Source organism: Triticum urartu, chromosome 3A, assembly GCF_056163025.1.
Source record: "Triticum urartu cultivar PI428250 chromosome 3A, HENAU_Tu73, whole genome shotgun sequence".
NCBI lineage: Eukaryota > Viridiplantae > Streptophyta > Magnoliopsida > Poales > Poaceae > Triticum > Triticum urartu.
In genome coordinates this window covers 64,378,674-64,406,257 of record NC_141875.1, presented here as the reverse complement: position 1 = coordinate 64,406,257, position 27,584 = coordinate 64,378,674, and positions in this window count along the sequence as shown.

The following is a 27,584-nucleotide window of genomic DNA, read 5'->3' as shown; positions in this document are numbered from 1 at the left end:
ATGAATGACATTTGAGTGAACCTTTGGTTATTATGTGATGTTTCCTATGCTTCCCGATACTTCACAAAACCCGAGGTGCATCGTTATCCTCTTGAGTCATGCACATGCTCACTATACCGTTGATCTCGTTGCCGGTTTTGTTCTTCTTTTTCGTTGAAGTGTTCCGGCATCCCCGTGACATAGTCACTTGTGTCCGGACAGACGATGCCGTCACAATGAGAGGGCCCTACGAATATCTTTCAATCGTCGGAGGAGCAAATCCCACTCCCGAGCTATCTAGTCCCTTGTCAGACTTTCCGATGAACCCGTAAGTTGTCATAACTAAGTTGTCGTTATGATCACCATGTTACTGATGACATTTCAGCAACTGATGGCTCTATATTTTATGCACTTTAGAGCTCATTTGTTGCATGTTCTCTTTATATATCATGTCCCATTGAACCAAATAGTTGTTCATTATGCATGAATACCGGCATTTACACCTTTTCTTGTGAGCATTGCACATTTAGTATTTTATTTGGTTTTTATTAGTTTTCTTTGTTTTCTTGTGTCCGAGGGTGTTTTGGAGCAACCTAGGACCAAACACAATGAAAGAACCAAGGAGGGGTTCAATACGGAGACACCCGGGGGCAGACTTAGCCATTTTGGAGGTCGAAAAAGTCATTTTTACAAAGTTCTCCAAATCAAGATCTAACACCATAAATGGATCAACGTTGTTCATATGAATCCAACGAGCCCAAGAACATCAAATTCCGAGTTCGTATGAAGAAATGACAACCGTTTTACTAGACAAAGATCAAACAAAAAGACGGCCTTTCGAACAACCGCGCAGGGTCGTTTTGGCGGTCGTTTGACATGTAGACAGCTCCAAAAGTTGCCCTTCCAGACGAGATCCTTCACCAATTTTGTACCTGTTCGATCCCACGGAATCCTTGGCTAGTAAAGAAGAGATTGGGAGAGGATTTGACTCATTGAGAGCCCTTGGGTGAAGCCCATCAAGAGAGGAGCCTAGGGAGGCTCCTTGTATACACCTCCTCAACCCTAGCTGGTGCCATCTCATCTCATTCATCAAGAATACATCCAAGTCCATCCCCATTGCTGCTCCATCACCACCATATAGGAAGGGACAAGATCAAGAGGAAGAGGAGGAGGCTCCACCACGTGAGCACCAGCCTTCGGGCTGGTGCCCTCTCCACCGCGCCGACGCCCTCATCACCGCCATCTTCACCGCGCTACCGCCACCATCATCATCACCACCATGCCTTCTACATTCACCGGCACGATGTCGGCTTGTAACTTGACACTCTCTACTATGTGTACCATTAACTTGTTTGAGTAATTATAATAGTCCTTGAGGATATGGTTGAACCCTATGTGATTCTTGTTGCGATCCAATATCTTCTGTTCATGATTTGAGTTAGTGTTCTCACTAGTGTTGAGAGGAGGCCTCGCTCGCACTATTGCCATGTAGGTCATAGAGGAACTATTGTCGTTAGTGGCCTCACCAGTGTTGGACCACTAGGGTAATTAGAGGTGACAGTAAAGGCCTTCGATTCCTTGCCGTCACAATTTATAGGGGAATAACAGAGAACCCTTAGAGAGGTTGTGTCCATGGGGTAACCTTTAATTATCATTAGTTTTAACACTATGGGGGAGACTATGATAGTGGCGTGCGTGGCACGAAGTCTACTTCGACTAGAACGTGTTCTGTACCCGGCTCTGCCCACTTATGCATTTGACTAGTGAGTAGAGGATTTGATAGTTCATACGTGTTAGTGATTCCAAAACCCTCAAGAATACTTTATTACTCAAGCACCGTACTTACTAACTTAGTATCTTTTATTTACAGTTTTTTACCTTCCTACTCTTAGTTTAGTAAACACACTTTTTATCTAGTTTCCCTAGCAACTTATAGAGTAGACTATTTCCAAACTCTACTTTGGGTGCGTACGTGGCTGCGTGAAGTGACAACGTAGTTGCAGGGTTTGCGGTTCCTTCCTATTCACTCCCTGTGGGATTCAACACTTACTTATCACAGAAGTACTATAACAGCCTTGTGCACTTGCAGGTCATCAGCAACCCCAAAGTCCACTATACAGTAGGAAGTGACTACGATACTCTTATGGTCAGAGGAACTAAAACACATGGTAACACTCCATGTTATAACAATTGATTCCAGATGATATTATCTCAAAGTATAACAAACAAGATTGGGTCGATTCAATATGATCGTTCTTCCAACGTCATACTCTCAATATTGTTTCAGGACTATCATTACACTTAACGATATCCTAAGATCCGGAAAACATGATCACCAACAACACTTGAGCGGGTCTCACATACAAGACCAGAAATCTATGTTGGGCTCCAACCACTAAATGTGCATGTCGTTTTATTTGTGTTGCAAACAGTACCACTATTTCATCAGCCACTTTGCCTCCATGGATTTATACATTGGTATGTTTATAAGGAAAGCTTCCTACCAGCTTCAAACTCATGCGATTGGAGCCCAACATAGAACTTGTCATCAAGCCATCAGAGCATTTTTGACGCCATTGCCGGGAGGTAAAATTTCTGAATAGGTTATGAACTATTTCTATTATCTTCCTTATTTTTAATCTATCTTAGTTGATGTTTTTTATGATTATGAAATTTGTCAAATGGATGTCAAAACTGCATTCCTTAATGGATATCTTAAAGAAGAGTTGTATATGATGCAACCAAAAGGTTTTGTCGATCCAAAAGGTGCTAACAAAGTGTGCAAGCTCCAGCGGTCCATTTATGGACTGGTGCAAGCCTCTCGGAGTTGGAATATACGCTTTGGTAGTGTGATCAAAGCATATGGTTTTATACAGACTTTTGGAGAAGCCTCTATTTACAAGAAAGTGAGTAGGAGCTTTGTATCATTTCTGATATTATATGTGGATAACATATTGTTGACGGAAATGATACTGAATTTCTGAATAGCATAAAAGGATACTTGAATAAGAATTTTTCAATGAAAGACCTCGGTGAAGCTGCTTATATATTGGGCATCAAAATCTATAGAGATAGATCAAAACGCTTAATTGGACTTTCACAGAGCACATACCTAGATAAAGTTTTGAAGAAGTTCAAAATGGATCAGGAAAAGAAAGGGTTCTTGCTTGTGTTACAAGGTGTGAAGTTGAGTCAGACTCAATGCCCGACCACTTCAGAAGATAGAGAGAAAATGAGAAGTGTTCCCTATGCTTTAGCCATAGGCTCTATCATGTATGCAATGTTGTGTACCAGACCTGATGTGTGCCTTGCTATCAGTTTAGCAGGGAGGTACCAAAGTAATCCATTAGTGGATCACTGGACAGCGGTCAAGAATATCCTCAAATACCTGAAAAGGACTAAGGATATGTTTCTCGTATATGGAGGTGACAAAGAGCTCATCGTAAATGGTTACGTGTGAAGCGGAATACGTCGTAAATGAAAACTTTGACACTGATCCGGATGACTCTAAGTCACAAACCGAATACGTGTTTTTATTAAATGGTGGAGCTGTCAGTTGGTGCAGTTCCAGGCAGAGCATTGTGGTGGGATCTATGTGTGAAGCGGAATACATAGCTGCTTCGGAAGCAGCAAATGAAGGAGTTCATATCCGATCTAGGTGTCATACCTAGTGCATCGGGTCCAATGAAAATCTTTTGTGACAATACTGGTGCAATTGCCTTGGCAAAGGAATCCAGATTTCACAAGAGAACCAAGCACATCAAGAGACGCTTCAATTCCATCCGCGATCAAATCAAGGAATGAGACATAGAGATTTGCAAGATACATACAGATTTGAATGTTGCAGACCCGTTGACTAAGCCTCACTCACGAGCAAAACATGATCACCACCAAGACTCCATGGGTGTTAGAATCATTACAATGTAATCTAGATTATTGACTCTAGTGCAAGTGGGAGACTGAAGGAAATATGCCCTAGAGGCAATAATAAAGTTGTCATTTATATTTCCTTATATCATGATAAATGTTTATTATTCATGCTAGAATTGTATTAACCAAAAACTTAGTACATGTGTGAATACATAGACAAACAGAGTGTCACTAGTTTGCCTCTAACAGACTAGCTCATTGAATCAATGATGGTTATGTTTCCCAACCATAGACATGACTTGTCATTTGATTAAAGGGATCACATTATTAGAGAATGTTGTGATTGACTTGACCCATCCATTAGCTTAGCACAATGATCGTTTAGTTTGTTTATATTGCTTTCTCCATAACTTATATATGTTCCTATGACTATGAGATCATGCAACTTCCGAATACCGAAGGAACACGTTGCGTGCTACCAAACGTCACAACGTAACTGAGTGATTATAAAGGTGCTCTACAGGTGTCTCCGATGGTGTTTGTTGAGTTGGTATAGATCAAGATTAGGATTTGTCACTCTGATTGTCGGAGAGGTATCTCTGGGCCCTCTCGGTAATGTACAACACTATAAGCCTTGCAAGCAATGTAGCTAATGAGTTAGTTACGGGATGTAGCATTACAGAACGAGTAAAGAGACTTGCCGGTAACGAGATTGAACTAGGTATTGAGATACTGACGATCGAATCTCGGGCAAGTAACATACTGATGACAAAGGGAACTACGTATGTTGTTATGCGGTTTGACCGATAAAGATCTTCATAGAATATGTAGGAGCCAATATGAGCATCCAGGTTCCGCTATTGGTTATTGACCGCAGACGTGTCTCTGTCATGTCTACATAGTTCTCGAACCCGTAGGGTCCGCACGCTTAACGTTCGGTGACGATCGATATTATGAGTCTATGTGTTTTGATGTACCGAAGATAGTTCGGAGTCCCGGATGTGACCATGGACATGACGAGGAGTCTCGTAATGATAGAGACATAAAGATTGATATATTGGACGACTATATCGGACACCGTATGAGTTCCGGGGATCACCGGATATTTATCGGAGTGCCGGGGGGTTATCGGAACCCCCGGGGGAACTAATGGGCCAACATGGGCCTTGTGGGAGAGAGAGGAGAGGGCCTAGGGCTGACCGCCCCCCCCCTTGGGAGTCCGAATTGGACAAGGAGGGGGGCGGCGCCCCCTCTTTCCTCCCTCTCTCCTCTCCTTCCTTTCCCCTTCCTAGTTGGATTAGGAAAAGGGGAGTCCTACTCCTACTAGGACTCCCCCTCTCCTTGGCGTGCCTTTAGGCCGGCCAGCCTCCCTCCTTGCTCCTTTATATACGGGGGCAGGGGCACCCTAGAACACACAAGTTGATTGTTTCCAGCCGTGTGCGGTGCCCCCCTCTACCATAATCCACCTCGGTCATATCGTAACGGTGCTTAGGCGAAGCCCTGTTCCGGTAGCATCATCATCAGCGGCATCACGCCGTCGTGCTGACGAAGCTCTCCCTCGAATCTCTACTGGATCGTGAGTTCGTGGGACGTCACCGAGACGAACGTGTCCAGATCGTGGAGGTGCCGTACCTTCGGTGCTAGGATCGGTCGATCGTGAAGACATACGACTACATCAACCGCATTGTCATAATGCTTCCGCTTACAATCTACGAGGGTATGTGGACAACACTCTTCACTCTCGTTGCTATGCATCACCATGATCTTGCATGTGCGTAGGATTTTTTTTGAAATTACTGTGTTCCCCAACAGTGGCATCCGAGCCAGGTCTATGCGTAGATGTTATATGCATGAGTAGAACACAAAGGAGTTGTGGGGGTGGGTATATACATATTGCTTGCCGTCACTAGTTGATTCTTGATTCGGCGGTATTGTTGGATGAAGCGGCCCAGATCGACATTACGCATACGCTTACGTGAGACTGGTTCTACCGACGTGCTTCACACATAGGTGGCTGGTGGGTGTCAGTTCCTCCAACTTTAGTTGAATCGGATTCAATGAACATGGTTCTTTCTGAATATCAAAAAGCAATCACTATACCACATTGTGGTTTTTTGATGCGTAGGTAAGAACGGTTTTTGCTCAACCCGTAGCAGCCACGTAAAATTTGCAACAACAAAGTAGAGGATGTCTAACTTGTTTTTGCAGGGCATGTTGTGATGTGATATGGTCAGGACATGATGCTAAATTTTATTGTATGAGATGATCATGTTTTGTAACACAGTTATCGGCAACTGGCAGGAGCCATATGGTTGTCACTTTATTGTATGAAATGCAATCGCCATGTAATTGTTTTACTTTATCACTAAGTGGTAGCGATAGTCGTAGAAGCAATAGTTGGCGAGACGACAATGATGCTTTGATGGATATCAAGGTGTCAAGCCGGTGATGATGGTGATCATGACGGTTGAGGGAGTCCTGGATTAGGGGGTCTCCGGACAGCCGAACTATATCCTTTGGCCGGACTGTTGGACTATGAAGATACGAGATTGAAGACTTCGTCCCGTGTCCGGATGGGGCTCTACTTGGTGTGGACGGCAAGCTAGGCAATATGGATATGCATATCTCCTCCTTTGTAACCGACCTTGTGTAACCCTAGCCTCCTCCGTGTCTATATAAACCGGAGGGTTTTAGTCCGTAGGACAACATACAATCATACCATAGGCTAGCTTCTAAGGTTTAGCCTCTCTGATCTCGTGGTAGATCAACTCCTGTACTACTCACATTATCAAGAATAATCAAGCAGGACGTAGGGTTTTACCTCCATCAAGAGGGCCCGAACCTGGGTAAAACATCGTGTCCCCTGCCTCCTGTTACCATCCGCCTTAGACGCACAGTTCGGGACCCCCTACCCGAGATCCGCCGGTTTCGACACCGACATTGGTGCTTTCATTGAGAGTTCCTATGTTTCGTCATCATTAGGCTTGATGGCTCCTTCGATCATCGATAGCGATGCAGTCCAGGGTGAGACTTTTTTCCCGGGATAGATCTTTGTATCCGGCGGCTCCGCACTGCGGGCCAACTCGCTTGGCCATCTGGAGCAGATCGAGAGCTACGCCCCTGGCTATCAGGTCAGATTTGGAAGCTTAAACTACACGGCTGACATCCGGGGAGACTTGATCCTCGATGGATTCGAGCCCTTGCCAAGTGCGCCGCACGGTCACGATGAGCATGATTTAGCTCTACCATCGGACAGTGTTCGGGAGATCGCACCGGCGACCGCTAAGACCCTCAATTTGGAGCCAATTGCGCCATCCAATGACGGGTGGATAGACCCCGCCTCGGAGGCCGCATTCTCATCGGCGATCGAGCCGAGTATCGACCTTACCCTTCACGAGAGTCGTGACGCCAAATTGCCGGATTCTTCCCCGGCCACGGACTTCGAACCGCATGCGCCTGTGCCTATCGAGTCCGACTGGGCGCCGATCATGGAGTTCACCTCCGCGGATATCTCTCAACACTCACCCTTTGGTGACATACTAAGCTCATTAAGGTCTCTCTCCCTGTCAGGAGAGTCCTGGCCGAACTATGTTCGGCAGGATTGGGATGCGGGTGACGAAGAAATGCGCTGCCCACCCACCACCCACTTAGTAGCCACTGTCGACGATTTGACCAACATGCTTGACTTCGACTCCGAAGACATCGACGGTATGGACGACGATGCAGGAGACGAACAGGAACCACTTCCCACAGGGCATTGGACGCCCACTTCATCATATGATGTATACATGGTGGACACACCAAAAGAAAACGACAACGAGGAACGGAAGGACGCAGCGAAGGGTTGTTCCCTCGAGAAGCAGTCAAAGCGGCGGCGTAAGCACCGCTCCAAATCCCGCCTCGGCAGAAACATCGATCATATAGACCCAGCGATAGAGCAGGGTGAACCATCGCCCGACCACGGCAAAGCGGAGAATCAAACCGAACAACCCGACCCCGTCGAAGATAACAGTCCGGACGACATCACACCGGACAGGCACCCGAAGCAACAGAACGCCCATCAAAGGCTGGTTGCCACTGCGAGGAGTCTAAAAAAGCAGAAGCAAAGGCTCAGGGCTGCACAAGACACACTCAAAATCAGATGGAGTGAAGTACTCAACACCGCAGTGAAGTACGGCGATAATCGCCACACCAAGAGCTACCCCAAGCGAAAGTTGCTACCTGAATTCGATGAGGAGGCCTTAGATCCCAAGCAACCAAAAATCAAAATGGCCATCCGGTCGGATTGACGACCTCGTGGCCAACATAGAGCGGCAAATGACGCCACACACAAGCCAGTACGCGATCCGCGTGAAGGCTCGCATCAAAAGGACGGCACAACTAGATCCATCTACGGGTCACGCAAGCGCGCTCCAGCATGCAATGCAACACAACAAACATCCCAACACCACGGTACACCCAGATACAGGGGTGCCGCACACCCCCTATGTTTCACCGATGAGGTGCTGGACCATGAATTTCTAGAGGGATTCAAACCCGTAAACATAGAGGCGTACGATGAAACGACAGACCCTGGGGTCTGGATTGAGGATTACATCCTCCATATCCATATGGCTCGAGGAGACGATCTCCACGCCATCAAGTACTTACCCCTCAAGCTCAAAGGGCCAGCTCGGCACTGGCTTAAAAGCCTCCTCGAAAACTCCATTGGAAGCTGGGAAGAGCTCGAAGACGCTTTTCGGGCAAATTTTCAAGGGACCTATGTCCGACCACCGTATGCAGACGATTTAAGTCATATAACTCAACAGTCCGGAGAGTCAGCCCGAAAGCTTTGGAACAGGTTCCTCACTAAAAAGAACCAAATAGTCGACTGTTCGGACACCGTAGCCTTAGCAGCTTTCAAGCACAGCGTTCGAGACGAATGGCTGGCCAGACACCTCGGCCAAGAAAAGCCGAGAACAATGGCAGCATTAACAAGCCTCATGACCTGCTTTTGCGCGGGCGAGGACAGCTGGTTAGCCCGATGCAGCACCAGCGACCCAAGTACATCCGAAGTCAGGGACGGAAACAGGAAATCACGACACAGCAAAAAACAAGCGCCGGAATAAAGAAGACAGCCCGAAGAGCACGGTGGTAAACGCTGAATTCAGGAGCTCTCGGCCAGGTCAGCAAAATCTGCCCTCCAAAGGCAACAGAGACGAACTGTCCAGCCTAAACAAGATTCTGGACCAAATATGTTAGATCCATACCACCCCCAATAAACCTGCAAATCATACCCATAGAGAATGTTGGGTCTTCAAGCAGTCCGGCAACCTCAACGCCGAACATAAGGGACAGGACACACCAATCGAAGACGAGGACGAGCCTCGCAAGCAAAGCACTGGGGAACAGAAGAAATTCCCACCAGAAGTCAAAACAGTAAACGCGTTACACGTGACAAAGGGGAGAAACAGAGCGGCACTCCTAGAGACACATGCCCCAGGGCCTATCACCGCAGAGTTCTGCCATTGGTCGTCCCAACCGATCACCTTCGACCATCGGGATTACTCGGCAAGTATGCGGCGTGCAGGATGGGCTGCCTTGGTATTAGATCCAATAATAAATGGATACCACTTCACACGAGTCCTGATGGACGGCGGCAGCAGTTTAAACCTGATATACCAGGACACAGTCCGCAAATTGGGGATAGACCCAACAAAAATTAGCCACAACAATACTACCTTTAAAGGAGTAACGCCAGGCCCAAAGGCCCATTGCACGGGCTCCCTGCTACTACAGGTTGTATTCGGCTTTCCCGATAACTTCCGCAGCAAAAATTTAACATTCCACATCGCTCCGTTCCAAAGTGGTTATCAAGCACTACTAGGACGCGAAGCTTTCGCACGCTTTAACGCAATACCGCATTACGCTTCTCTCATACTTAAGATGCCCGGTCCACGTGGCATCATTACAGTAAATGGAAATATTGAGCGCTCCTTGCGCGCGGAAGACCGTGCGGCTGCCTTGGCAGCCGCACACTAAGCGGCCCCACCAACTAATGCATCTGCCAGGTCGTTAAGACCGCGGACGCGGTTAGACGAGTCCGGCGCAGCTATATGTACTTGATACAGGTTTGATGGCTATACCCCTATTACAATACAAGGGGTTCAACGCGCGCAAACAAGTGGCAATTAGGCTCAACTTTACTCATCTCGAACTGTATATAGTTTATTGAGTACTAGCAAAAATGCTCGTGTGTTGCAACGGAAGCAAATACCAATAATTCTGATTAGGTTGGCCAGATAGAGGATAAGTTTGATGATTACACACCACAATTTTCGTCTGACTCAGTATAACGTTGTAGATCAGATCGTCGATGCCAGGTGAAAAAATACCACACCAGATTATTAATTGTAGTCTCTTATAGACAATAAAAATGTTGAGCATGCATTACTTTCAAGGTAATTTTACCTCGATGCAGTTGTTGTTGTTCCTCCATAGCATCAATGTTTGGGTCAAAAGGGTGTATCATGTGGTTGCCAACTTCCTCCATACCACCTCCAATATGTCCATCTTTAGGGACGTTAGGCATGACATCCTTTTTATGATCTAGATTAATAGCTTCATTAAGATCAACTGACATATAAACGTCTGTGTTCTTGTTTGTTGGCGTCAACACTGCATGAAGACAATTTATTTTGTTGGACGTGGGGGCTATATGTTTTTGCCGTGTGTGTCCTAACCTATGTATATATATTAATCTTCCAGTTTTCATGTCTTCGTAATCAGTCAGTGTGAGTTCGTGAGAGAGACAAGCAGAGCCAAAACCTACCTTATAACAAAAATATCTAGTAGCAAATCCGATAACGTGTGCATATAGGTTCGGAGAACAAACATATGTGTGCATGCTGACACGTCCGTGTGATTTACAAGTCGACATACATGCACACTGACATGTTGTAACACGTTATCTTGCAAAGTTTCACGTGTTGCTCGCAGAGCCGTGATCTTCCAAGATTTCTCCTCCATGAGCCGTAATCACATAAAAGGTTTCATTGTTTTTGTTAGCCTTCGCCCATTTATTTCCTATGCTTAAATGGAAAAAAGGAGACATGAGCAGCGCAAAGCCATCCCGAGCTGCTCCCCAGCGCTCATCTAACCCTCGCATCCATTAGGCCCAACCGCCCCCAGTTTCTTCTCCTCCCGTCGGTCCCTTGACGCAGCTCCTCAGCGTCGCGGCCACACACACACAAACGCACGCCAGCGCCTGCCTCTATCCCAACTGGCTGCCCCATGGGTCTTCCCTTAGACTCCTCTTCCCAAGCCTTCCCCGGCCGAAGCCGCCCCCGCAAGCCGTCATGGCCTTTCCCCGGCTGCAACGTGACCTTCCGCCGGCACCTCGAGCTCTGCCCCAACATCCTTGCCGCCCGCCGCCCGGATCCACCAGCCGGCCTGCTACGTCGTCCCACCGACCGGGCCATCTTGGATAGGCTGCTCCGCTCTTCTTCGTCGGAGATATTTTATCGATTGGTGATGCATACATGCAGCAGATCTCCATGTTTGTTTTGCCTTGGCTGTTTGATTCTTGTGACTGGAGAACTTATATAAGTTGCTAGGATACGATATAATATAGCAGGGTGGGACTATTAGTTACAGAAGAATTTCAAAAAAAATTAACACAATGGATCGATAGGCTGGACTGGACGTGCTGCATCAAATGGGTTTAGTTGGGCCGTGCCCAGATGGACGATAAAGCCAAACATGTAGTTCTGATTCGGTTCAAATCGATCGATTCAACTGACGTACGGAACTTTTGGAGGACGGTCCGAAAACGGACAAAAATTAGGGAGGAAGAAGCGATAACCCTTTTATTAGTAGGTATAGATATAGATTATTGGTTAGAAAACAGAAGTAATTTATTACCACTCAAATGTTACAACAGGTGTTCAGTTGGCGATGGAAATGGGTGTTAAAAAACTTTGTCTCAAGACAAACAATCAAGGTGTGGCACCTGCTTTCCAATCAAGAGATCAAGACTGTCCGAGGTTTAGCCCTCTTATAGAAGAGATCAAGGAGTTGGTTGTTGGTGTGAATGAGCACCGGGTGATCTGGTCGAGGCGACCGGCGAACAAAGCGACGGGTACTCTTGTGAGGGAAGGCTGTGTTAATAAGTTATGAAAAACTTGGTTTAATGTATCCGCATTTTCTATTCATGATGTATTTTGGACGAAATGGTCGTGAACTAAAGAATAAATAAAGTAGCGATTACCCTAAAAATAGTAAAACAAAATTAAAGTACGAACAAGAATTCATGCATCAAATGTGACGAACTAAGAAGGTTTGAATTACTTGAATTGAGGGTCTTCGTCAAAAGGAAGGATTCAAGCCAATACTTAACAACACTTTATATGAGCATTGGGATCAAAAGGTTAATTTGGGTTAATATTTGATGCATAGCTCAGCTTGAGTACATCCACACTACATCATCGGTTCACTTTTGTGGTAACCCAAATATATTAATAGTCTTATTAAATTACATCGGAACTGTGTTTCAGTCACTCAATAAATCCGTTTATTTGTGTCTGTTGTAAAAAACAAACCAACAAATATACCGTTAGAAAAACATCATAAGCAAGCACTATGCAACACGATCTTCCTCTCTTTTTTTCATCTGCAAAGTACTCAATATAGTGCGCCTCTGGTTCAGCTCCAATAGTAGCAGCACTAACACCGAAGATCGTCATAAAAATAAAAAAATCATCACAACTCTCTCTTCTCACTTTGATCTCTCTCTCTCTCTCTCTCTTTTCTCCATCTTATAAGCAGCATAAAACAACCTACTCCATCTCATCTCATCGAACAACAACATAGTATAAAAGAATATCATCTCATCTCTCTGTGTCTTCATCTGACTACATCGAAGCTGCATGAACAACTAGTTGTCACAAAAATTTGTATCTCTCTCATCTCTCTCCCCGTCCCGAGCCCGTCTCCAGCATCGCGTCGTGCTGCGCCGCTCCTGCCATGCTCCAGCGCTGTGCTGCAATAGGAAAGCAATTATATTATACATTAAAAATCTTTGATTTCTTTCCACCACACACGTGCCTATCCTATCCTCTGATTCCTATGCTCCTGTAACCACTGATACACTCTCTCCCTCTCTCTCTCTCCTCATTAGTTTTGCTTAAGCATCCAAGAAAATTAGAGCACAAGAGCAGCAGTAGCAGCTCCGTGTGATGGCTGATGCGGTGGCGCTGAACTCCACGGGCCAGGGTGCAGCTGGAGCTAGGACCGACGGGTCAAGCTCAGCGAGTCATGGTGCAAATTGGAGCCCATGGGAGGACCAGTGCACGCACGGCTGGGTGCGGACAGGCACAAGCAGAGCATGCATGGCCACCGGCGTGCAGCACACACGGCCCCTGGCTTCCCCGCAACGAACAACCTTGTCCAGGAGGTCCGCAACCTTGAGATCTCCTTCCTCGTGCAACGACTCGGCCGAATTCACCCTGAAGCCCTCGCCATCATCCTCCGACTCCAAGTCCGAGTATCGTCGTTCGTCATTGATTACCTTGCCATTGCTGCTTCCCCGGCCTCACCGACCTCGCCGCCGGGTTCACCGTGAGTCCCCGTAGCTTTTCCCTTTGTTTCCCCTTCTGATTAGGACTCGTAGCTAGCACCATGGTTACTGCCACCTCGCCATGTCTGGTCCTCTTCGTCTGGACCGAGCTTTGACGCCGCATGTCTGGTCCCTAAAAACAGGAGCGTGAAGTTGCTTGGTCCTGTCCGGTCTAGACTGCCGGCGGCCGGTCCAAACGGCAGCTCGGTGAGGGCCCGACCCCCGTCCACCCCCAGGAGGACGCGTCTTCATGCGTAAAAGATCTTGCCGAGAAAAGGCAAAAGGGGCACCGGTAGATGTGGTTCGCAGTTGATGATGGACATGGTAAACAGGTGGCGGAAAAGAAGCGACATGCTCATGGCCGGAAGGAGATGCGCTGCCCGTGTTCCAGAAGGACGCGTCCCGTTGCTATCGAAGAAGATGCGGTGGCGCGCAGGAGCAAGTGGCAATGGGCGCGCGAGTAGCCGGGCCGGCAGCGCAGTCGAGAGAGGAGGAGGCATGAGGTACGCGGCAGCGGCCTATGGTGTGCCGAGACGTTCGGGAAGAAGGGTGCCATCATGCATGGTGCGCTCGGCCCAGAGCTCCGCTAGGCAGGCGGGGCACCAACGTTTGATAAAATTTACACTCGGCGTACGCATCCTCGTCCGCTTCTCCTCTACTCCCCTCTTTCTGGGAACCGATATTTATTGGAGGTTAGCAAAGGCGGCGAGGAAGGTGAAGTTTGACTCCAACTCATGTTCCACACGGATAATTTCTGACAAAAGTGCATCTAGTCAGGACTATTGATTGATTTTTGGAAGATTATAGAGACTTTTAGGGTATCGATCACATACCAAAGAGGCTGGGTGATGCCACGGGCGATGGCCAACCCAGTGCGTGCGGCGCCCAGGTCCAAACGGACGAAATTTAGTACCACCTCACGTATCTTTATCTTTACCCAATAATAAAGAATTGTGGGTTCTATTTTTGAAAAGCAAAGGGACTATTTTATAAAAACGTCGCGATGGTGAACCCGGAGACTCAATCTGTGCTTTATTATTAGGGAGAGATAACCTACCTTTTTGCACGACAACTTTTTCAACTAAGTTCCTCTCTTTTACAGATGACCATCGTGCTACACCCGTCCAGGACACGGCACAATGGAGACACAGACGCAGACGTGCAGCAGGGACCCGTTCCAAGGATTCTTTTTAGATTAAGACCCTGCATAAACCTTTTTTATTATCTCTTGTTGATACACATCCCTCGGATTCTCAGTATAATTGAGAAGGATGCTGACGTATTGGCATGTGGCCACGTCAGAATATTGCACGTACCTGGAAACCAGGGGCTTATTAAATAGGGCACTGTTTTAGCTCGGTTTACATCATAAAGACCGAATACCTTAGGGAGTGTTCGGCGTCGCGAGTTTGGCCTTATATGCATCAGCTCCGAATCATGTCTTTGGTCAAATGTTGGGTTTGCCCGGCTCCTGTGTTTTGCTGCCTTACGTTCCGCTCTATCGGCTAAGGCGGCACCAGGAGAACTACTGCGATTGTGCCCTGGTTCATCCGGACGAGCACCTCAGTAGAGAAAGCCGAAAATTGACTATCATGATATAGTGTGAGACTGGTCAACCACTCGATGACCTAGCGGAATCTTCGGGATTCCTCCGCCTTAACGAAGGGCCGTTTCCCGGCCAGGCATGTACGCACCCCGAATTCGGATGAGTGCGGAGCCACTAGGGGCTATATAGTAGCCCCACTGTCAAACTCCTCTAGCTAAGTGAAAGTGTTAAAGCATTATAGTCCGATTGCCTAGTTTGCTGTGCTATCACCTCCTTAACGGACCAAGGCGTTGGATCAAGTGTGAACATGCATCTTCTGCGAACACCCACGCATTATATGCGTGGGGGCTGAAGCCGACGACTGCCATCTTTCAGGTTATATACATATATACATAAACGGCCGCACATGAGGCATCATAGTACTTTCGGGAAAAAGTATAAATACAGCCTTGATAAACTCAACAAAACATTGTTTTTACAATGGGAATACATGTCACTCAAACATAATATTCTTCGAGCACTGAGCCTCTATCGAACGAGCGCCTTCAAGAACTTCTTCAAAGTAGTGCTCGACAGCCACTCGGCCTATGGCCGAACCCTGTGCCGCAACAGTGGTGGCATCCATCTCAGCCCAGTATGTTTTGACACGGGCAAGGGCCATCCGCGAGCCTTCTATGCACGCCGACCTCTTTACAGCATTGATGCGTGGCACAGCACCAAGGAATTGTTGCACTAAGCTAAAGTAGCTATCCGGCCTTGTCCCTCCTGGCCACAAATGATCCACAACGGACCTCGTGGCCAGTCCGGATAATCTATGGAGCTCGGCCCAACCGGTCAATCGCTCATTCAGCAACAGCGGACGGACTGGAGCATGAAACTGTGACCAGAACAACTTCTCCACTTCAGGACCTTTCTGATCCTTGAAATACTCCGTCGCATCCGCAGCACTTGCAGCCAAATCCATGTACTCATCCGCAGAACTCCATAGCCGGTTCAGAGGAGCATATTTTGGATCTCCAAACTTCGTCCGCAACAAGAAGGGCTTCCCAGAAACGATATATGTAGCTTGATTCAACTCCTCCTTCGTCACTCTAATTTTGGAGCAGGCTTCCTTGGCAGCCACCCGGGCCTTCTCCAGGTCCATCGTCTTCACCCGGTTTTCTTCTTCAAGAAGCCGGTAACGGTCAGTAGCATCTTTTAACTCCATGGCCATCTTGGCAATTTTTTCTTTGCTCCCGCAATGTGCGGCCTGTTCGGCCCTTAACTCTTCGGCTGCCTTTAAAGCGGCCGCATTACTACTCCTTGCTTGCTCCTTGGCTCGGGCAAGCTCCGCCCGAAGGGTCTCCACGGTGGCAGCTCCATCTGCAGTCACAACATATTAAAGATACTGGCATCATGCTGCTCTTACTATGTGACATTCACCAGAAAAATCACTTACCCTGTGCCTCGTCAAGCCGCTTGTTAACAAGCACGATGTTGGCATCTGCCGCATCCAGTTGCCGCTTTAGTTCGGCAAACCCGTCAGTCTGGCTAGCCACCGGAGCTTCAACCACCTGCGCATATAGGCGGTTTGGTTATTACCTGGGACTATGATCCCCTGTTTGCCACCGTTTTCGACGACAACCAGAGTCTCAGGGGATACTATCTACACAGGGCACACCTAAAAATGTGCAGTATTGTCAAAAATGTACATCATTTCACGTACCTCGAAACCCGTCAGTAGACTCACAAAGGCTTCATGCAACCCGCTTTCGGCGGACGAAATCCTTTCAACCACCGTACCCATCAACGTACGGTGCTCTTCTGAGATAGTTGCTCGCTCTAGCAGATCCCTTAGTATGTCCGACCGCATACCAGACGGTGCCGGACTCTTTTGATTGCTCTCTTCAAGAGCCGGATACTGAGGACTTCGGGTGGCCATAGGATTACCTTCTGGCCTTGCCGGATCAGGAGAAACCCTCCGCGATGACACCTCGGGGTCGCCCGCCTCGTGAGGCGGTGTAGTAGGGGAGGTGTTTCGCTCTCCATCATCTCTGGAAGAAGATCCCCTAAAGACGAGCTCTGATGAGTAGGGCTAAGATCCGAACTGCAAGATAAATGCTTCGGTTATTTTCCTCAGAAGTAAGGTAGGATATCTTCACTATTAAGTACTTTTTGATTACTTACAGCTCGATAGAGGATTGATCCCCACGCGGATATTGTGCGGCAAGAATACCCTCCGAGGCAGGACCCTCTAGCGGAGATTTCTTCTCCCGTTTGGAAACCTTAGTTTCCGGATCTTCAGAGGTAGTCCTCTTCTTTCCCCGGGAGAGAGAATGTCAGATTCTTCCCCTCGGTTATCCTCCCTCGCGGAGGCGCTCATTCCCTCGATTGGAATAGGTAGCGATGGAGGCCCGCTTTCGCCCTCTTTATTCCCCCCTTCATCTTCCTTTGAGGGCACTAGACAAGGGGCTGGCTCGAGCATCTTTTCCAGCACCGGATTGTCCAAGCCTTCAGAAAGGGGGGCCGAACACCGGATCATCTTCGCCTTTGTTATCCAGTCCTGGTCAAAGAGCGATTCTTCAAAATGATGTCATGATAAATAAAAGGACAGTGTGTTCGGCCATGGGATTACTTACTTGGTCAGCGGGGCGGTTGCAGCTCAGGCCCGCATCCTTGGTAGTGTCCGGACACTCTATTTGGGGTCCGAAGAACGATTTGTACATCTCCTCGTGCCTCATGCCAAGGAAATTTTGAATAGTGCGCGGTCCTTCCGGATTGAATTCCCACATGCGGAGGGGCCGGCGTTTGCAAGGCTGGACTTGACGAACCAGCATAACTTGCATTACCATAACCAAACTGAAATCTCCCTCGAAGAGATCTCGGATACGGCTCTGCAGTATTGGCACGTACTTGGCTGGACCCCAGCTCAGCCCCTGCTGATCCATGACATCAGTTGTGGTGGAGGGCCCGAGCGAAAGGTGGGGGCAGCTACCCACTTGGCACTTCGGGAAGCTGTGACGTAAAACCACTCCCGTTGCCACAATTCGGACACCTCTGGAAAGGAACCCTTTGGCCATGGAGCGTCAGCAATTTTGCTTATTAGAGCACCTCCGCACGCTGCGTACTGCCCCTTGACCATCTTCGGCTTCACATCGAAGGTCTTGAGCCACAGGCCGAAATGAGGGGTAATGCAAAGGAAGGCCTCACAAACGACAATAAATGACGAGATGTGAAGAAGGGAATCCGGGGCCAAATCATGAAAATCCAGCCCGTAATAGAACATAAGACCCCTAACAAAGGGATCCAGAGCGAGGCCTAGTCCTCGGAGAAAGTGGGAGACGAACACGACACTCTCGTTGGGTTTGGGAGTAGGGATGACCTGCCCTCGGGCGGGCAGCCTATGCGAAATTTCGGCAGTCAGGTATATGGCTTCCCGCAACTTCTTGATGTCCTCCTCTGTGACAGAGGAAGGCATCCACTGGCCTTGAAGGCTGGATCCGGACATGATTGAAGGTCCGAAGCACCTGACCTGGGCTTTGGGTGTTAGAACTCGAAGCGGGGGAAGGATTCGATTGAGCACGGGAGGGAAAAAGGAAAAAACCTTGTCACTTTATAAAGGGGATGAATATCAGGCGTCCTCCTTTTGGCCGTTCGAGACTTACCTAAGATCTAGGAGTCATACCAACAGGCACGGTTCGGTTACCCACGTTTGTATTGATGAGAATCCCGTGATAAGGGGAACACGATCTCTGCTTTGACAAGACGTGTGAAGAAACCGCCTCGCGTTATGTGCGGGGCTGGGTAAAGAAAAACGGTTCAAATAATTACCGGGCCGTGGCGTGATGTCATGTTGCCAAAACGTGTCAGCAGATTAGATTTGTGGAAATATTATTCTCTCTACGATGGTATGTGGAACTTATTTTGCAGGGTCGGACACTATCCTTGTATTCAAACTCTTCCGTGGTGTATTCGGAGGAGGAACCCGCCTTGCAATGCCGAAGACAACACTGCGCGCCAGACTCATCGTCATTGAAGCCTGGTTCAGGGGCTACTGAGGGAGTCCTGGATTAGGGGGTCTCCGGACAGCCGGACTATATCCTTTGGCCGGACTGTTGGACTATGAAGATACGAGATTGAAGACTTCGTCCCGTGTCCGAATGGGACTCTACTTGGCGTGGACGGCAAGCTAGGCAATACGGATATGCAAATCTCCTCCTTTGTAACCGACATTGTGTAACCCTAGCCTCCTCCGGTGTCTATATAAACCGGAGGGTTTTAGTCCGTAGGACAACATACAATCATACCATAGGCTAGCTTCTAGGGTTTAGCCTCTCTGATCTCGTGGTAGATCAACTCTTGTACTACTCATATTATCAAGAATAATCAAGCAGGACGTAGGGTTTTACCTCCATCAAGAGGGCCCGAACCTGGGTAAAACATCGTGTCCCCTGCCTCCTGTTACCATCCGCCTTAGACACACAGTTCGGGACTCCCTACCCGAGATCCGCCGGTTTTGACACCGACAACGGTGCTTTGGAGATGGAGATCAAAGGCACAAGATGATGATGGCCATATCATATCACTTATATTGATTGCATGTGATGTTTATCCTTTATGGATCTTATTTTGCTTAGTTCGGCGGTAGCATTATAAGATGATCTCTCACTAAATTTCAAGGTATAAGTGTTCTCCCTGAGTATGCACTGTTGCTACAGTTCATTGTGCCGAGACACCACATGATGATTGGGTGTGATAAGCTCTACGTTCACATACAACGGGTGCAAGCCAGTTTTGCACACGCGGAATACTCAGGTTAAACTTGACGAGCCTAGCATATGCAGATATGGCCTCGGAACACTGAGACCAAAGGTCGAGCGTGAATCATATAGTAGATATGATCAACACAGTGATGTTCACCATTAAAAACTACTCCATCTCACGTGATGATCGGACATGATTTAGCTGATATGGATCACGTGATCACTTACATGATTAGAGAGATGTATATCTAAATGGGAGTTCTTAAGTAATTTGATTAATTGAACTTTAATTTATCATGAACTTAGTACCTGATAGTATTTTGCATGTCTATGTTGTTGTAGATAGATGGCCCGTGCTGTTGTTCCATTGAATTTTAATGCATTCCTAGAGAAAGCTAAGTTGAAAGATGATGGTAGCAACTACATGGACTGGGTCCGTAACTTGAGGATTATCCTCATTGCTGCATAGAAGAATTACGTCATGGAGGCACCGCTAGGTGACAAACCCGCTGCAGGAGCAATGCCAGATGTTGTGAACACCTGGCAGAGCAAAGCTGATGACTACTCGATAGTTCAGTGTGCCATGTGCTACGTCTTGAGCTTGCGTTTGTTTTCCCCGAAGAGGAAGGGATGATGCAGCAGAGTAGCGTAAGTATTTCCCTCAGTTTTTGAGAACCAAGGTATCAATCCAGTAGGAGGCCATGCTCAAGTCCCTCGTACCTGCACAAAGCGATAGCTACTCGCAACCAACGCGATTAGGGGTTGTCAAGCCCTTCACGATCACTTACGAGAGTGAGATCTCATAGATAGAATATTTTTGGTATTTTTGATATAAAGATGCAAAGTAAAAGTAAAGGCAAAGTAAATAGCAAAACAATATTAAAGTGATGGAGATTGATATGATGAGAATAGACCTGGGGGCCATAGGTTTCACTAGTGGCTTCTCTCAAGAGCATAAGTATTCTACGGTGGGTGAACAAATTACTGTTGAGCAATTGATAGAATTGTGCGTAATTATGAGAATATCTAGGCATGATCATGTATATAGGCATCACGTCCGTGACAAGTAGATCGAAATGATTCTACATCTACTACTATTACTCCACTCATCGACCGCTATCTAGCATGCATCTAGAGTATTAAGTTAAAAACAGAGTAACGCCTTAAGCAAGATGACATGATGTAGAGAGATAAATTCATGCAATATGAAATAAACCCCATCTTGTTATCCTCGATGGCAACGATACAATACGTGCCTTGCTGCCCCTTCTGTCACTGGGTAAGGACACCGCAAGATCGAACCCAAAGCTAAGCACTTCTCCCATGGCAAGAACTACCAATCTAGTTGGCCAAACCAAACGGATAATTCGAAGGGACTTGCAAAGATAACCAATCATGCATAAGAGAATTCAGAGAAGATTCAAATATTATTCATAGATAGACTTGATCATAAACCGACAATTCATCGATCTCAACAAACACACCGCAAAAAGAAGATTACATCGAATAGATCTCCACGAGAGTGGGGGAGAACTTTGTGTTGAGATTCAAAGAGAGAGAAGAAGCCATCTAGCTACTAACTATGGACCCGAAGGTCTGAGGTAAACTACTCACACTTCATCGGAGAGGCTATGGTGATGTATAAGCCCTCCGTGATGACGGCCCTCTTCCGGCGGAGCTCCGGAACAGGCCCCAAGATGGGATCTCGTGGATATAGAAAGTTGCTGCGGTGGAATTAAGTTTTTGGCTCCTGTTCTGATCGTTTGGGGGTACGTATGTATATATAGGAGGAAGAAGTACGCCGGAGGAGCAACGAGGGGCCCACGAGGCAGGGGGGCGCGCCCTAGGGGGGGCGCGCCCCCCACCCTCGTGACCGCCTCTTTTGTTCCTTGGAGCAGGGCCAAGTCTCCTGGATCACGTTCGGTGAGAAAATCACGTTCCCAAATATTTTATTCCGTTTGGACTCCGTTTGATATTCCGTTTCTTCGAAACACTGAAATAGGCAAAAAAACAGCTATTCTGGGCTGGGCCTCCGGTTAATAGGTTAGTCCCAAAAATAATATAAAAGTGGAAAATAAAGCCTAATATAGTCCAAAACAGTAGATAATATAGCATGAGCAATCAAAAATTATAGATACGTTGGAGACGTATCAGGCATCCCCAAGCTTAGTTCCTGCTCGTCCTCGAGTAGGTAAATGATAAAAAGAGAATTTTTGATGCGGAGTGCTACTTGGCATAATTTCAATGCAAATCTTCTTAATTATGGTATGAATATTCAGATTAGAAAGATTCAAGACAAAGGTTTATATTGACATAGAAAATAATAATACTTCAAGCATACTAACAAAGCAATTATGTCTTCTCAAAATAACATGGCTAAAGAAAGTTATCCCTACAAAATCATATAGTCTGGCTATGCTCCGTCTTCCCCACACAAAGTATTTAGATCATGCACAACCCTGATGAAAAGCCAAGCAATTGTTTCATACTCTAACTTTTTCAATCTTCACGCAATACATGAGCGTGAGCCATGGATATAGCACTATGGGTGGAATAGAATGGTGGTTGTGGAGAAGACAAAAAGGGAGAAGATAGTCTCACATCAACTAGGCGTATCGGCGGGCTATGGAGATGCCCATCAATAGATATCAATGTGAGTGAGTAGGTATTGCCATGCAACGGATGCACTAGAGCTATAAGTATATGAAAGCTCAAAAAGAAACTAAGTGGGTGTGCATCCAACTTGCTTGCTCATGAAGACCTAGGGAAATTTGAGGAAGCCCATCATTGGAATATACAAGCCAAGTTCTATAATGAAAAATTCCCACTAGTATATGAAAGTGATAACATGAGAGACTCTCTACTATGAATATCATGGTGCTACTTGGAAGCACAAGTGTGGTAAAAGGATAATAACATTGTCCCTTCTCTCTTTTTCTCTCATTTTTTTTATATTTTTTATGGCCTTTCTCTTTTTATGGCCTTTCTCTTTTTTTTTGGGCTTCTTTGGCCTCTTTTTTTCGTCCGGAGTGTCATCCCGACTTGTGGGGGAATCATAGTCTCCATCATTCTTTCCTCACTGGGACAATGCTCTAATAATGATGATCATCACACTTTTATTTTTCTTACAACTCAACAATTACAACTCGATACTTAGAACAAAATATGACTCTATGTGAATGCATCCGGCGGTGTACCGGGATATGCAATATGACAATGATGAATGTGTCATGATGAACTAGATGGTGGAAAGTTGCATGGCAATATATCTCGGAATGGCTATGGGAATTCCATAATAGGTAGGTCTGGTGGCTGTTTTGAGGAAGGTATATGGTAGGTGTATGATACCGGCGAAAGTTGCGCGGTATTAGAGAGGTTAGCAAGGGTGGAAGGGTGAGAGTGTGTATAATCCATGGACTCAACATTAGTCATAAAGAACTCATATACTTATTGCAAAAATTTAGAAGCTATCAAAGCAAAGTACTACGCGCATGCTCCTAAGGGGATAGATTGGTAGGAAAAGACCATTGCTCGTCCCCGACCGCCACTCATAAGGAAGACAATCAATAAATAAATCATGCTCCGACTTCATCACATAACGGTTCACCATACGTGCATGCTACGGGAATCACAAACTTCAACAAAAGTATTCTTTAAATTCACAACTACTCAACTAGCATGACTTTAATATTATCACCTCCATATCTCAAAACAATTATCATGCTTCAATCTTTTCTTAGTATTCAACACACTCAAAAGAAAGTTTCACAAATCTTAAATACCAAGCATATTATTATTAGGCAAATTACCATGCTATTAAGAGACTCTCAAATTAATTAAGTGAAGCATGAGAGATCAATAGTTTCTTTAAAATGAATCCACCACCGTGCTCTAAAAGATCTAAGTGAAGCACATAGAGCAAAATTATCTACCTCAAAAGATATAAGTGAAGCACATAGAGCAAAATTATCTAGCTCAAAAGATATAATTGAAGGACATAGAGCAAAATTATCTAGCTCAAAAGATATAAGTGAAGGACATAGAGCATTCTATCAAATTTTAATTCATGTATGGCTCTCTCAAAAGGTGTGTACAGCAAGGATGATTGTGGTATACTAGCAAACAAAGACACAAATAATACAAGACGCTCCAAGCAAAACACATATCATGTTGGTGAATAAAAATATAGCTCCAAGTAAATTACCGATGGAAGTGGACGAAAAGAGGGGATGCCTTCCAGGGCATCCCCAAGCTTTAAATTTTTGGTGTCCTTGGATTATCTTGTGGGTGCCATGGGCATCCCCAAGATTAGTCTCTTGCCACTCCTTGTTCCATGATCCATCAAAAGAATTCACCCAAAACTTGAAAACTTCACAACACAAAACTCAAAATAGAAAACTCGTGAGCTCCGTTAGCGAAAGAAAACAAAAGACCACTTCAAGGTACTGTAATGAACTCATTCTTTATTTATATTGGTGTTAAACCTACTGTATTCCAACTTCTCTATGGATTATAAACTATTTTACTAGCCATAGATTCATCAAAATAAGCAAACAACACATGAAAAACAGAATCTGTCAAAAACAGAACAGTATGTAGTAATATGTAGCTAGCGCAAGATCTGGAACCCCAAAATTTATAAAATAAATTGCTGGACGTGAGGAATTTATCTATTAATAATCTGCAAAAAGAATTAACTAAATATCACTCTTCAAATAAAAATTACAGCAGTTCTCGTGAGCGCTATAGTTTCTGTTTTTTACAGCAGGTTCAACAAGACTTTCCCCAAGTCTTCCCAACGGTTCTACTTGGCACAAACACTAATTAAACACAAAAAACACAACCAAAACAGGGGCTAAATAATTTATTTATTACTAAACAGGAGAAAATAACAAGGAATAGAAATAAAATTGGGTTGCCTCCCAACAAGCGCTATCGTTTAACGCCCCTAGCTAGGCATAACAAGCAAGAATAGATCTAGGTATTGCCATAGTAATAAGATAGATTGGTGAAACTCATTTCATATTATCTATGTTCGGCAGCAAGTTTTGTTTGAGGCAAGCAAAAGTAATCAAAAGGACTAAATTTAACGGGACAAAAGTCCCCAAGATCAACCTTGGGAGGTATAGGTTCCTCCTTTGGTCCTTCATAATGCACAACCAATTCATCATCATAAGCATTCTTTTGACAGAACTTTGTGAGCCTATATTCAAGAGAATATCCTAGTTCATTATTTCTAATAGCCAAATCATCATTAAGTTCAGAAATTTTATCAACTAAAACATTGGTAGGAACCCTTCTTCTAAGATTTTCATTAAAAGTAACATAATCTAGAGATTGAAAACGCATTATTTCTTCTTGATCAAAGAGGATAGCCTCTATGGGAGGACTGCAAGCGTCCACCCTATAATGCGCAAAGATTTCTTTGGCTTCTCTTATTATAAATCTAAACTCATGAGCCAAAAAGATAGTAGAGGCACGCTTAACAGATGAATGTTCAATATTAGAAAATTCCAGAAAAATCCTTTGTATGGAAGGATGCATGTGCATGAATTGTCTTTCAAGTTCAACTACAAGCATGGCAATAGCGTCCGCAAGACTACTAGTTCTGTGAAGGATAGAACTACCCATAGAAGGTAAAGCACTAGCACAAGTAAATAAATCTTGAATAACTCCTTTTCCAATAATATTACCACTACCAACACGGAATTTTTTTTTGTATGAAAGATGGTAGGTTCTTTAGCAGGAGCATCAGATTTTTCCATGATATTGTTATCGCCCATATTGGCGATAACTTCCCCAATTTCAGACATAACGACAAGCAAGCAAACTAGCACACGAGCAAACAAAGAGGCAAATAGAGAGGGAGGATAGGGAGAGAGGGCAAATAAAACGGCAAGGGTGAATTGGGGGGAGAGGAAAACGAGAGGCAAATGGCAAATAATGTAATGCGAGAGATAGGGATTGTGATGGGTACTTGGTATATTGACTTTTTGCGTAGACTCCCCGGCAACGGTGCCAGAAATCCTTCTTGCTACGTCTTGAGCTTGCGTTGGTTTTCCCCGAAGAGGAAGGGATGATGCAGCAGAGTAGCGTAAGTATTTCCCTCAGTTTTTGAGAACCAAGGTATCAATCCAGTAGGAGGCCATGCTCAAGTCCCTCGTACCTGCACAAAGCGATAGCTACTTGCAACCAATGCGATTAGGGGTTGTCAAGCCCTTCACGGTCACTTACGAGAGTGAGATCAGATAGATAGAATATTTTTGGTATTTTTGATATAAAGATGCAAATTAAAAGTAAAGGCAAAGTAAATAGAAAAACAATATTAAAGTGATGGAGATTGATATGATGAGAATAGACCCGGGGGCCATAGGTTTCACTAGTGGCTTCTCTCAAGAGCATAAGTATTCTACGGTGGGTGAACAAATTACTGTTGAGCAATTGATAGAATTGTGCATAATTATGAGAATATCTAGGCATGATCATGTATATAGGCATCACGTCTGTGACAAGTAGATCGAAATGATTCTGCATCTACTACTATTACTCCACTCATCGACCGCTATCCAGCATGCATCTAGAGTATTAAGTTAAAAACAGAGTAATGCCTTAAGCAAGATGACATGATGTAGAGAGATAAATTCATGCAATATGAAATAAACCCCATCTTGTTATCCTCGATGGCCACAATACAATACGTGCCTTGCTGCCCCTTCTGTCACTGGGTAAGGACACCGCAAGATCGAACCCAAAGCTAAGCACTTCTCCCATGGCAAGAACTACCAATCTAGTTGGCCAAACCAAACGGATAATTCAAAGAGACTTGCAAAGATAACCAATCATGCATAAGAGAATTCAGAGAAGATTCAAACATTATTCATAGATAGACTTGATCTGAAAGTGCTAGTGATCGACTAGAGGGGGTGAATAGGCGATTTTTATGAAAGTCTTCAAAACATGGAAGGTTCGAAGACAAACGACAGAAATAAACCTATTACCATGCAGCAGAAGGTAGACTACACTAGGCAAACCATAGTCAAGTATTCAATGAATTGAAAGCACAATGACTAATAGCAGCTAGGCAGTAAAGATCGGGTAGGAAGGTATTGTGAAGACAATCAGAACAAGCAGTCACTCAGTGAAGACAAAAGATAATGCAATCATACAATGACTTTACAAGGACCAATAGTGTAACACCCCGGATGTAACTTTCCCAATTTGTACTCCAACTCTTGCCATTTCCGGCGTTAAGTTATTTTATTTTCTTGGGTTCGGGTATTTGTCTCCGTGTGTTGTTGTCGTTGTCATGCATCTCATATCATGTCATCATGTGCATTGCATTTGCATACGTGTTCATCTCATGCATTCGAGCATTTTCCCCGTTGTCCGTTTTGCATTCCGGCGCTTCGTTCTCCTCCGGTGGTCATTTCTACCTTTCTTTCGTGTGTGGGGATTAAACATTTCCGGATTGGACCGAGACTTTCCAAGCGGCCTTGGTTTACTACCGGTAGACCGCCTGTCAAGTTTCGTATCATTTGGACTTCGTTTGATACTCCAACGGTTAACCGAGGGACCAAAAAGGCCTCATGTGTGTTGCAGCCCAACACCCCTCCATTTTGGCCCAAACCCCACCTAAAGCCTCCCCATCATCTAGAGCGTTCGATCACGATCGCGTGGCCGAAAACCGCACCTCATTTGGACTCTCCTAGCTCCCTCTATGCCTATAAATATCACCCCTCCGAAAATCTCGGATCCACTCCAACCCTAACCCTAGTCCCCGTCCATCCGGCGCGCCGGACACGTCCGGCCGCAATCGGACGAAATCGCCCCGCCAACCGCGAGCCGCCACGTG